The 12,068-nt window shown below is 36.7% G+C and overlaps 1 long non-coding RNA gene across 1 annotated transcript; it reads left to right on the plus strand.

Annotated features, from left to right (window-relative positions):
- The first annotated feature begins 640 nt into the window (after nt 1–640).
- Nucleotides 641–2,219, plus strand: LOC118766791. The gene is made up of 2 exons (XR_005002707.1): nt 641–1,270; nt 1,977–2,219. It is a non-coding gene; the product is annotated as an uncharacterized LOC118766791 (long non-coding RNA).
- Nucleotides 2,220–12,068: the final 9,849 nt, after the last annotated feature.

The raw sequence follows: 12,068 nt of genomic DNA on the forward strand, positions 1-12,068 counted from the left end.
CTTATGCACACATATCTGCACAGGAAAATTTAAAATTACTGCCGATTTTAGCAGCTTTGTAACTTCTTGCGGAACCCCTGGACTGTACTAGCGGAACCCTGGTTGAAAACCACTGCTTTAGTATGACAGAAAGAGTGAAAGTAACATAAAAAAAAAGTATGGTAGTGGGGTGAGCATGTGACTTGTTTTCTATTGAGAGATTTTGCTATGTTTAAAAAAAATATTTTATAACAGAAGTGGAGTGATATTAGGTCCTTTAAAAAGTCATCATACTTCCAGAAATCCTTTATTTTGCTATGTTTCTTGTCTTACAGAGAATACATTTTTTTGTTTTGTTAACATAATGGCTAACAAAATTTGAAACACCATGTTAGTATCGGGTAATCTTTTTGAAATATATTATTACTCAGTATCATATTTCTGTCCACTTTTACGTAAGGTTGGCTTAGTTTTTGTATTCTATTGCATCAGTATGATTTGACATACACTGCTGTCTTTTGCTGTTTTATTTTACATTTCTTCTTAAGCCTTCTTTAACCCTTTTGTTACCAACCCGGCTGAATCCACCTCTGGCTCTGTAGTACAAATGTCTTGTTTTCTTAAGTTTTGAATTAAAATTTTCCACCAAACTTTAGTCACAATTTACATTACTAACACTAGCTTAATGGTAACTAAGTTATTTTTCTAAATTCTTTGTTATATCCAAAATAATTGAAAGAAACCCAGAGCATCTCAAAATAAATATGGTAATGAAAGGGTTAATTTGTATGTTCAGCTAAGGTATTTCACAAAAAAGCATTCATTTCTCTCATTTCTGCTGTTAACCAAGAAGTTTAAGTCCATCTACAACATTTCAAACAGATAATAGTAACAATAATGACTTTTTTTTTTGTTGTAAGTTGTGATGTTCATGCTTTTATTAAGGTATTGAGGACATTACTGAAGCATTTTCAAACTAGAATTGAAATTGTCTTAGATTTAATTTCACCAAAGTTTATTGTTTAGAAAATAATGCTCTACAATAATAATAATAATAATAATAATAATAATAATTGTATTGATAACAATGATTTTATATTGACCGGTAACAAAATTTTTATATTAACATTCTTGTGATTATAATAAGTTCTATCAACACTGCCTGGATTCAAACTGAAAACTTGTCTTACTTCAGTATGACACCTCAGCTTTATATGGAAAGTTATGTTCATCATTTTCAATGTCATAACGATTAAAAAGAAAATAGCTTCTTGAAGGAATGTTTGTAATAGTTTAACTCTTTCGTTACCAACCTGGCTAAAACCACCTCTGGCTCTATAGTACAAATGTCTTGTTTTTATAAGTTTTGAATTAAAATCTTCCACCAAACCTTACTTGCGATTTATGTTCCTAACACTAGCTGAATGATCACCAAGTTATTTTACTAAATTCTTTGTTATGTTTAAAATGAATTGAAAGAACATAGAGCATCTCAACAGAAATATGGTAACAAAAGGGTTAAAATATATAACAGAGAAACAATCCTTAACCCTTTCGTTACCAACCCGGCTAAAACTGCCTCTGGCTTTGTAGTACAAATGTCTTGTTTTCATAAGTTCTGAATTAAAATCTTCCACCAAACCTTAGTCACAATTTATGTTCCTAACACTAGCTGAATGATAACTAAGTTATTTTACTAAATTCTTTGTTATGTTTAAAATTAATTGAAAGAAACAGAGCATCTCAACAGAAATATGGTAACAAAAAGGGTTAAAATATATAACAGAGAAACAATCCTTAACCTTTTTCATACCAACCTGACTGAAACCAGCTCTGGCTCTGAGTACAAATGTCTTGTTTTCCACCAAACCTTAGTCACAATTTATGTTCCTAACACTAGCTGAATGATAACTAAGTTATTTTACTAAATTCTTTGTTATATTTAAAATTAATTGAAAGAAACACAGAGCATCTCAAAATAAATACAGTAACGAAAGGGTTAAACTATAGACAATAATGCTGGGAAACTTTGTGGCTGCAGTAGATATCTACCTAGTGGAGATATTCTTTTTGAGATGAGTTTTGCATAGAATGGATTATTTGTACACCAGTCACTAATTTCAGTTTTGAAATAAAAAGAATTTATGAAATTGTTAAGTCTATACTTTACAACATTGTAATGTTCCTATATGATATTTTTGTATGAAAAGATTTGGTTATAATAAACTTATTTTAATTCATTTCCTTTTCTTTCTTGTGTTTCATTGATTCGTGTTTCAGCAGTATAAATAATATACTGATACATTATTGTAATGTATAATAAAGCAAGGAAATTTACTGGTTATACACTGAAATAACTAACTATAAACTTGACAATGCTTTTAGAGCTAAAGCATAAATCTTCAATTTATTAGGAGAGATGCCTGTAAGATTAAAATGCTACATTAGCAACCCACGTAATCATATAAGTTCAGACATCACTACAACCAGTGATTTAGTGGAGTAAATATATTTAATGTCTGGCCTTCTCTAGAAAAATGACGATGCCATGGTGATCTCATTCTTGCTCACAACATCATAAGCGGAAAGTGTAATTTCTCGAAAGAGCTGTTCTTCACTCCTGCTCCAGAGTGTAGGCTGCTGGGTCACTCCGAAAAGCTCTATCTGCGACGATTTCATCTCAATCGAAGGAGTGGGGCTTTCTCCATCCGGGTTGTGGATCCGTGGAATAAGCTGCCGGACGAGATAGTGAAGATGCCAACGACCACTCGGTTCAAAGTCTCTCAAAGCCTGAAATCTTTGCATGAACACCTTCCCTGTACATAATTCCATGTCCCCCTACATGGCCTTGCTTTTTGCTTTTTGAGCCAAAATTAACTTAACTTGATTGTATATTTACTTTTATAAGGAAGATGGAAAGAATCATTCTCAGAAAGATGAATTCAGCAACATATTACTAGATTGTCTGAGGTATTGCTCCTTAACCCTTTGGTGTTTAAACTGGCCACATCAGGCCAAAATTGTCTTCCTGTTTTATGCTCAAACCAGCCAGCTCTGACCTCTCACACCTACCCTACAAAGTCATTCTAAAAATAAACAGGGACATCATAAAAATCCCAGAGTTACAAGATGCTGTACAATTAATTTAAAACAATGTAATTAAACAGGCGCAGGGGTGGCTGTGTGGTAAGTAGCTTGTTTACCAACCACATGGTTCCAGGTTCAGTCCCACTGCATGGCATTTTGGGCAAATGTCTTCTACTATAGCCTCGGGCTGACCAAAGCCTTGTGAGTGGATTTGGTAGACGGAAACTGAAAGAAGCCCGTCGTATATATGTATATATATATGCGTGTGTGTGTCTGTGTTTGTCCCCCTAGCATTGCTTGACAACCGATGCTGGTGTGTTTATGTCCCTGTTACTTAGCGGTTCGGCAAAAGAGACCGATAGAATAAGTACTGGGCTTACAAAAGAATAAGTCCCAGGGTCGAGTTGCTCGGTTAAAGGCGGTACTCCAGCATGGCCACAGTCAAATGACTGAAACAAGTAAAGTAAAAGAGAAAAAAGAGAGGCTTTAGATTTGACAGAGTAATCTGAATGCTAAAGCGTTAAAGATCAGTAAGATTAATGCAGGTAATCTTCATGTGGAACATCTGTGTGTTTACCTGTAAAGAAAATGTATATAGTGAGATGTAAGAATCATTCCAAAGCCAGTTTGGAAACCTGCCAGTAACAATACCAGGTAAACTCCTCTACCATTTTTTTGCACTTTTCTATCACTATGGATTACTTGGGAGACAAGTAGGTCAGGGTGGTTCATGATCTCCATCTTTTTTCATGCTGATTGTTAGACCAAAATCCAGTGGAATTCTGGTATAAGCACCCCTATATAATCCCTCAAGGGCAATTTAGTTTTTAGCACATTTCACAACCACCTGACACCTTCCTCGTTTCTTTATCAACCTCACATATATTGTTTTTTTTTTCAATATTTTTCTCCCCATAAACACATTTAATGGAATGATGATGCATCAAGGGTGGTTCGAGGTTGGATTTAAGCAAAAAATTCAGACTGTATTTTAAACGGATTTTTAAAAAAATTCAAAAAAGAGTAGAACTTTTTAGGATTTATTTGAGGGGTAGGGTTTCAGAAAAAAAAAAAAAATTATAATCATATGAATTCTCGTGTGTAGAATACAAATTCACAAAAATATTCTGAAAATTCCAAAAAATATTTTTAAAAATATGAGGAGTCATATAGGGTGCTTAAATCAGAATTCCACTAAAAGTTCTTTGTGGCAGATGATTCTTTGAATATCTTTAAGAGAACAATCATCTTCAAAGAGCAGCTCATGCTGGTCCAAGATCTTTGGAGTATTCATAAATGGGCTGGTTACACCCACTGGCATAAGCCATGGGCTACAGCATATCTCCAAAGATTCCAGTCACTAGTCATAGCCTCAGTAAGGCCCAATGTTCGAAGGTCCTGCTTCATCACCTCATCCCAGATTTTCCTAGGTCTGCCTCTTCCACAGGTTCCCTCAACTGATAGGGTGTGACACTTTTTCACACAGCTGTCCTCATACCAACACAGTTGTCTCTCTTGCATACCACATCTGATGCTTCTTAAATCCAACTTTTCTCTCAGGGCGCATACACTCTGTCGTGTATGAACACTGACATTACACATCCAGCGGAGCATACTGGCTTCATTCCTTGCAAGCTTATGCATGTCCTCAGCAGTCACGGCCCATGTTTCACTGCCATGTAGCATGGCTGTTCGTACACATGCATCATACAGTCTACCTTTTACTCTGAGCGAGAGGCCTTTAGTCACCAGCAGAAATAGGAGCTCACTGAACTTTGCCCAGGCTATTCTTATTCTAGCAGCTACACCTTCAGTGCACCCTCCTCTGCTACTGACTTGGTCCCCTAGGTAATGGAAACTATCAACAACTTGTAGTTTTTCTCCCTGGAATGTGACAGAAGCTGTTCTCTGCACATTTTCTGTGTTTATAGCACCTGAGCATTTGCCACATACAAAAACTATCTCTCCAGTAAAATAAATTCATCTTCGGAAGTGATGTAGCTGTGGCAGTGTGGGAAATAGAAACACAAAGAAACCAAAGCCAATTGAATGGTACAACCACCAATACTCCACAAAATTCTTTAATAAGTATGCACAGTTCCAGGAATCAAACCAGAAACAGCTAATTCGAATCTTCCACACAAAATTACTCACACACATTCCTATCGGCCAAAGCCTCTAACTCATGAAACAAAAGCGGGTTCAATGACTAACAAACTGGAAAAAAAGTCCAATCATCATCATCATCATCATCATTTAGCGTCCGCTTTCCATGCTAGCATGGGTTGGACGGTTCAACTGGGGTCTGGGAAGCCAGAAGGCTGCACCAGGCCCAGTCTGATCTGGCAGTGTTTCTACTGCTGGATGCCCTTCCTAACACCAACCACTCCGTGAGTGTAGTGGGTGCTTTTTACGTGCCACCTGCACAGGTGCCAGACGGAGCTGGCAAACGGCCACGGACGGATGGTGCTTTTTACGTGCCACCGGCATGGGGGCCAGGCGAGGCTGGCAAACGGCCACGATTGGATGGTGCTTTTTACGTGCCACCGGCACGGGGGCCAGGCGAGGCTGGCAAACGCCCACAGACAGATGGTGCTTTTTACGTGCCACCGGCATAAAAAACAAAAAACAAAAAAGGTTGCATAACCATAGAATTAAAAGAAAAAGGAGGGCTTTGAGGAAAATCTCAGATTTGAAAATGACAATATAATTGCAGTAAAAGAAAATCATCTTTTTAAAAATAATTTTTGATAAACAGGAAGAACAGGCCATTTTCTGAAGAAGAGAATTTTCAAAATAAAAATTTCAATAAACTGAACCAGAAAACATTGCAATAAAAAATAACGTAGATAGAACACTAGATGCCAACCAAATACCTATTTCTTTATTGCCCACATGGGGCTAAACATATAGGGGACAAACAAGGACAGACAAACGGATTAAGTCGATTACATTGACCTAGTGCGAAACTGGTACTTTATTTATCGACCCCAAAAGGATGAAAGGCAAAGTCGACCTTGGCGGAATTTGAACTCAGAACGTAACGACAGACAAAATATCGCTAAGCATTTTGCCCGGCGCGCTAACGTTTCTGCCAGCTCGCTGCCTCATACCAACCAAATATATTTTAATGTTACTTTTGTTACAGAATAAGAAAGTGTGCACTCAATACTTGTTATAGAGTTGATATATAGTTTATTTAAACTAAATTCCTTACTTGTGACTCAAGTTTCACTCCACAGTGATTGTCTAGCAAGAACTGCTGTTATATGGCTCATGTTTTTTTTATATCGATTGGGCTTTTTCTTTTGTTTATACCTTTTGATTTTATAGTGGATTCACAGACAGAGTGTTTGTGGCATATATAAGATGACACAAACAATAAACAAAAAGAAACCTCATCTGGTTCAATCCAGTCTTTAGCCTAAATGTAGCAACAAATGTAGTACACACCATTGTATCATTGATCAGCTTCCTAAAAGATACATGTCAGAAACTATTCAACAGAAATAATAGAAAAGTTAGCAACAACTGCAAAAAAAAAACATGAAATGCACCATATAATCACTAATCAACAATATACTAACCAACATGCAGCATATAGCTGCAAATTCATGCAACCTCACTATAACCAGGGCAACTGGTTACATAAAAACTGCTTACAACCAAAGAGACTATAAAGCAGCAGTATCACGAGTTGGACAAACCAAACTACATCAATGCAACAAACAGAATCTGCAAGGACAGGAACGTGCAATATCCACACGGTTTGAACGAAATATAAAATAAATGCAACATCCCTCTCTAAGCTCATCTGAAAGTTAAAAGGAAATAATATGTATAAAATGGGAAATAATTGAATGCATACAATTATTAATAGTGCTGGACTCTGCTCTCTGTGCATTACTGGAAAATATCACATAATCACTCAAAAAAACAATACAAACCATTCACGAAACAAGAGGACTGGGAAAATGTCACACTGTAGACACTAAAATAAATTCCTCTTCAAAAAATGGTCTGAACAACAACTAATCACCCCCACCCCCACCATCTCATACGAACACATACAAAAGAAAAAATAACAAACAACTGACCCAGATTATATCATGCACAACACATGTAAACAAGAACAAATAAAAAACAAGTCTGTCAAAACACACACACACACACACACATTCACAGGATAAATATAACAAACCTTGAGTGCAACATATATACAAATGAATACATTTACAGATTTATAATGAAAACAATACTTGCTTTCCAATGAATGAAAGAAAAATCTTAAATTAGCTTAAAAGAGACATCAGTACATAATAATGCTCACCTCATAAAGATTTGGGATCTTTTCAGTTTGAATGGCAGTTTTTAACATAATAACCCAACCTGTTTCTTAAACGAGGGACATATTCATATGGCACAGAATGTTTTCACCTCAATAGACAGTCATTGATTGGTTGAAATTGCCGAAATGCAAGAAATTAAAGACCAAATATCTTACAAACTATAGAATTTTCTCAATAAAGCCAAGAGAAAAAGATGATTTATAAACACATTCTACCAGTTTACGAAGTTTAAAATTTTTTAGTTACCTTGAAATTGTTAAAAACTGCTGTTCAAACCGAAAAGATCCGTTTCCCCTGCTAAATGATCTATTCATCATTGAAACACGTGTAAGGATGTAACAACTAAATCTATGACGATATCACCAATGGAGCTCTTTTTCCTTCTTCATATGTTCTCTGTGTTGTCTTATGCTTTTCACTTGTTTCAGTCATTAGACTACGGCCATGCTGGGGCACTAAGTGGAGGAATTGACTGCAGTACTCATTTTCGTTTTAGACCTGTTTCGCTGAACTTAGTAAGTCACAAGGACGTAGACACACCGACACCGGCCGTTAAGCGGTGGTGGGGGGACAAACACAGGTACAAAGACACACATACACACATGTATATATGACGGGCCTCTTTCGGTTTCTGCCTACCAAATCCACTCACAAGGCTTTGGTCGGCCCGTGGCTTTAATAGAAGGCACTTGCCCAAAGTGCCATGCAGTGGGACTGAACCCGGAACCAATGTGGTTGCGAAACAAACTTCTTACCACACAGCTACGCCTGTTGTTGATATCTGGAAGGAGGGGGGGAGTAATTAGGATCTTTTCGGTTTGACCGGCAGTTTTAAAAAATAATTTCCACGTAACTAAACACTTTTAAACTTCGTATACTGGTAGAATGTGTTTATAAAACATCTTTTTCTCTTGGCTTTATTGAGAAAATTCTATAGTTTGTAAGATATTTGTTGTTTTTTTTTCTTCAATTTCTGCAATTTCAACCAATCACTGACGTCTATTGAGGTAAAAAAAAACATTCTGTGCCGTATGAATATGTCCCTCGTTTAAGAAACAGATTGGGTTTATTTACATTTGTGAAGAAAAAAAGATACCCTTCCCCCCACCCCAAACCCTAACTAACCCTAACCCTAAAACAGGTTGAAATGCAATAGATCGATACTAGGGTCATAATTATGGGTGACAATTTCATATGACACCGCTAGGAAAAACTGCCATTCAAACCGAAAAGATCCTATAACTATTAGTTATATACTCTGTTCTGTATGTTATACTGCGCACACACACAAACACACTCATGCACACACACATATATGCCCGCGCACCTACCCTGTCGTAGCTACGTTTAGAAATTAATTTCACACTTGAATGACGTAATCTAATTGTTGTTGAGATGACTTATTTAAGTCGTTAGTAAATAGATAAATGCGAAATTATATTATAAACGGCCATCTGTAACTGCTGCCTATCCAATTGAGAGGAAACAGTGCGTATCAATAGCCAATGTCTGATAGAATAGCTACGGTTGTCGACCTGTTTAATTTGTTGGTAAATAAATAAATGGGAAATAGTATAATACACGTCCTGTCTAATTGAGAGAAAGCAGTGCATTATAAGAGGTAATATCTGAAGGAATATCTACCGTTGTCAAGTGAGTGATGAGAAAGAAATACACGACTAATGAATGATTGAAAGAGGAGTGACATTCTCTGTTGGAAAGTAAATCTGTTGGAAAGTACTGCTGACCTTTTTACGTGGGCAAAATGTAAAAAGTTATTCATTTGTGGATTCCAGCCTTTGAAAAGGAATGATGAGTGAGTGAGTGAGAGGAAGAGAGAGAGAGACACACACACACACACACACACACAGAGAAAGAGAGACAGAGAGAGAGAGAGAAGAGAGAGAGAGAGAGAGAGAGAGAGAGAAACAGAGTGAGAGAGAGAGAGAAGGAGAAAGAGAGAGAGAGAGACACACACACACACACACACAGAGAAAGAGAGACAGAGAGAGAGAGAAGGGGAGAGAGAGAGAGAGAAACAGAGTGAGAGAGAGAGAGAAAGAGAGAGAGAGACAGGGAGTCAGAGAGAAAGAGAGAAGGGAAGAGAGAGGGAGTCAGAGAGAGAGAGAAACAGAGTGAGAGAGAGAGAGAGAGAAAGAGAAATAGAGAGAGAGAGAGAAAGAGAGACAGAGAGAGAGAAAGAGAAATAGAGAGAGAGAGAAAGAGACAGAGAGTCAGAGACAGACAGACAAACAGAGAGAGAGAGAGAGACAGAGAAAGAGAGAGAAACAGTGAGAGTGTGTGTGTGTGTGTCCTATATATTTACATGGTGTATTTCTGCTATGTTGAGGCCATTAACTGTTTACAACTTATTCACTTAACATCACCGGTAAACAATCACTTCTCTTACGTAATAGAAATAACTTGAGGTGTAAAGGCAAAATATTATCAGAAGCCGAGTGGTTGGTTGCCAGAAATGTATTAGTGTTATTTCAAATCTTCTCATGAATCTTAAGTAATTTAAGACTTGCTAAAAGAAAGAAAAAAACATATATTGGAAAAAGATATAAAAACAACATGTAACAACAAAAACAAAAGTTACAGAAAATATAAGGAGAATTTTATCATCATCATCATCATCATTATCATCATCATTTAACGTCCGTTTTCCATGTTGGCATGGGTTGGGCAGCTTGACAGGAACTGCCAAGACCGGGGATCTTTTCGGTTTGAACGGCAGTTTTTTCTAGCGGCGTCATATGAAATTGTCACCCATAATTATGACCCTAGTATCGATCTATTGCATTTCAATCTGTTTTAGGGTTAGGGTTGGGGTTAGGGGTGGGGGAAAGGGTATCTTTTTTTCTTCACAAATGTAAATAAACCCAATCTGTTTCTTAAACGAGGGACATATTCATACGGCACAGAATGTTTTTTTACCTCAATAGACGTCATTGATTGGTTGAAATTGCAGAAATTGAAGAAAAAAAACAACAAATATCTTACAAGCTATAGAATTTTCTCAATAAAGCCAAGAGAAAAAGATGTTTTATAAACACATTCTACCAGTATACGAAGTTTAAAAGTGTTTAGTTACGTGGAAATTATTTTTAAAAACTGCCGTTCAAACCGAAAAGATCCCCATTTTCCATGTTGGCATGAGTTGGGCAGCTTGACAGGAACTGCCAAGACCAGGAGTCGTAGGTGTTCCATAGTCTGTTTTGGCTTGATTTCAACAACTGGATGCCCTCCCTAGCACCAACTACTCTACAGAGTGTACAGAGTGTTTTTACAAGGCACTGTTAAATTTGGCGCAGCCTTTTGATGTACAAGTTTGCTTTGCATTTTGAGCTTCAATGTTTGACTCAACTACATTGTATGTTGGGCGTCTTCTGTTTATGACCTTAGTCAACTCAGAGCGAGAAGATAGAAAACTATCAAAGCTCATCATTTGGAATGTAACAGTTAATCTGATGGCTGACTTAATCCATCACTCTGTTTAACACCACCACCAAACCACCTGATTCCTGGCTGCATTTAAAAGATTACCCTTTGTTACAAAAATTTAGATCATGTCTTCTAAGGATAACTTATGAGCTGGGATTTTTTGGGGGGATCTTCCCGATTTGAACGGCAGTTTTTTCTAGCGGTGTCATGTGAAATTCTCGCCCATAATTATGACCCTAGTATCGATCTATTGCATTTCAATCTGTTTTAGGGTTAGGGTTAGGGGTGGGGGGTATCTTTTTTTCTTCACAAATGTAAAAAATGTAAATAAGCCCAATCTGTTTCTTAAACAAGGGACATATTCATATGGCACAGAATGTTTTTTTTTTTACCTCAATGGATGTCATTGATTGGTTGAAATTGCAGAAATTGAAGAAAAAAACAACAAATATCTTACAAACTATAGAATTTTCTCAATAAAGCCTCTCCTGTGCCTATAGTCAACATTTCTTTATCAAATCTTATATGGTTTCATGATCAACAACCACCTGAATGCTATCAAGTGTTTCATTCATAACACACCCATCCCATCATTTACTGTATTTTTTTGACATATTCACGGATGAGTGATTTTCTATGGAAAAATGTCAAAAATCCCTCAAGCCACAATTACCTGCTGGTCAATATGGGTCAAGTCAGGCATAAAATCAACAACAACAGAGTAGTATTTGATATCATGGTTGATAATTTATAACTTAGATTCCTTTCAGCCATTATCAGCCCAGGCCATGACTAACCTGAAGAGGTCTTTTCAATTCATGTTTTCAGACCCCTTAGACTACTAGGGCTAAGAGCTGTTGGCCAAGACATATCCAGGTGTTAGTGGTTTATCTGGTATTTCTTGGAGGAATTTGTCCCGGTACCATTTGAATGTTGTGGGATTCTTTATTACTTTAATTTCTTTCAGGATAACATTGAATAAAGCAGGACCATTTGAAGTAAAAATTTTGTGTTACAATGTTTTTATGTGATGTGAACTCAACTTTTGTAGGAACACATAAAATAGGGACCTAGACTTGGGTGACCTGTAAACTCAATACTGACATTATTGTTAATTCAATTTACATTTTCTTGTACCTGTTTTCCTTGATTTCTAGAAATTCTGCTTAAATGGTTTTTAAAAGGAGAGTCGTATTTACTTTTTTG

This window comes from Octopus sinensis, linkage group LG17 (genome assembly GCF_006345805.1).
Source record: "Octopus sinensis linkage group LG17, ASM634580v1, whole genome shotgun sequence".
NCBI classification, from domain to species: domain Eukaryota; kingdom Metazoa; phylum Mollusca; class Cephalopoda; order Octopoda; family Octopodidae; genus Octopus; species Octopus sinensis.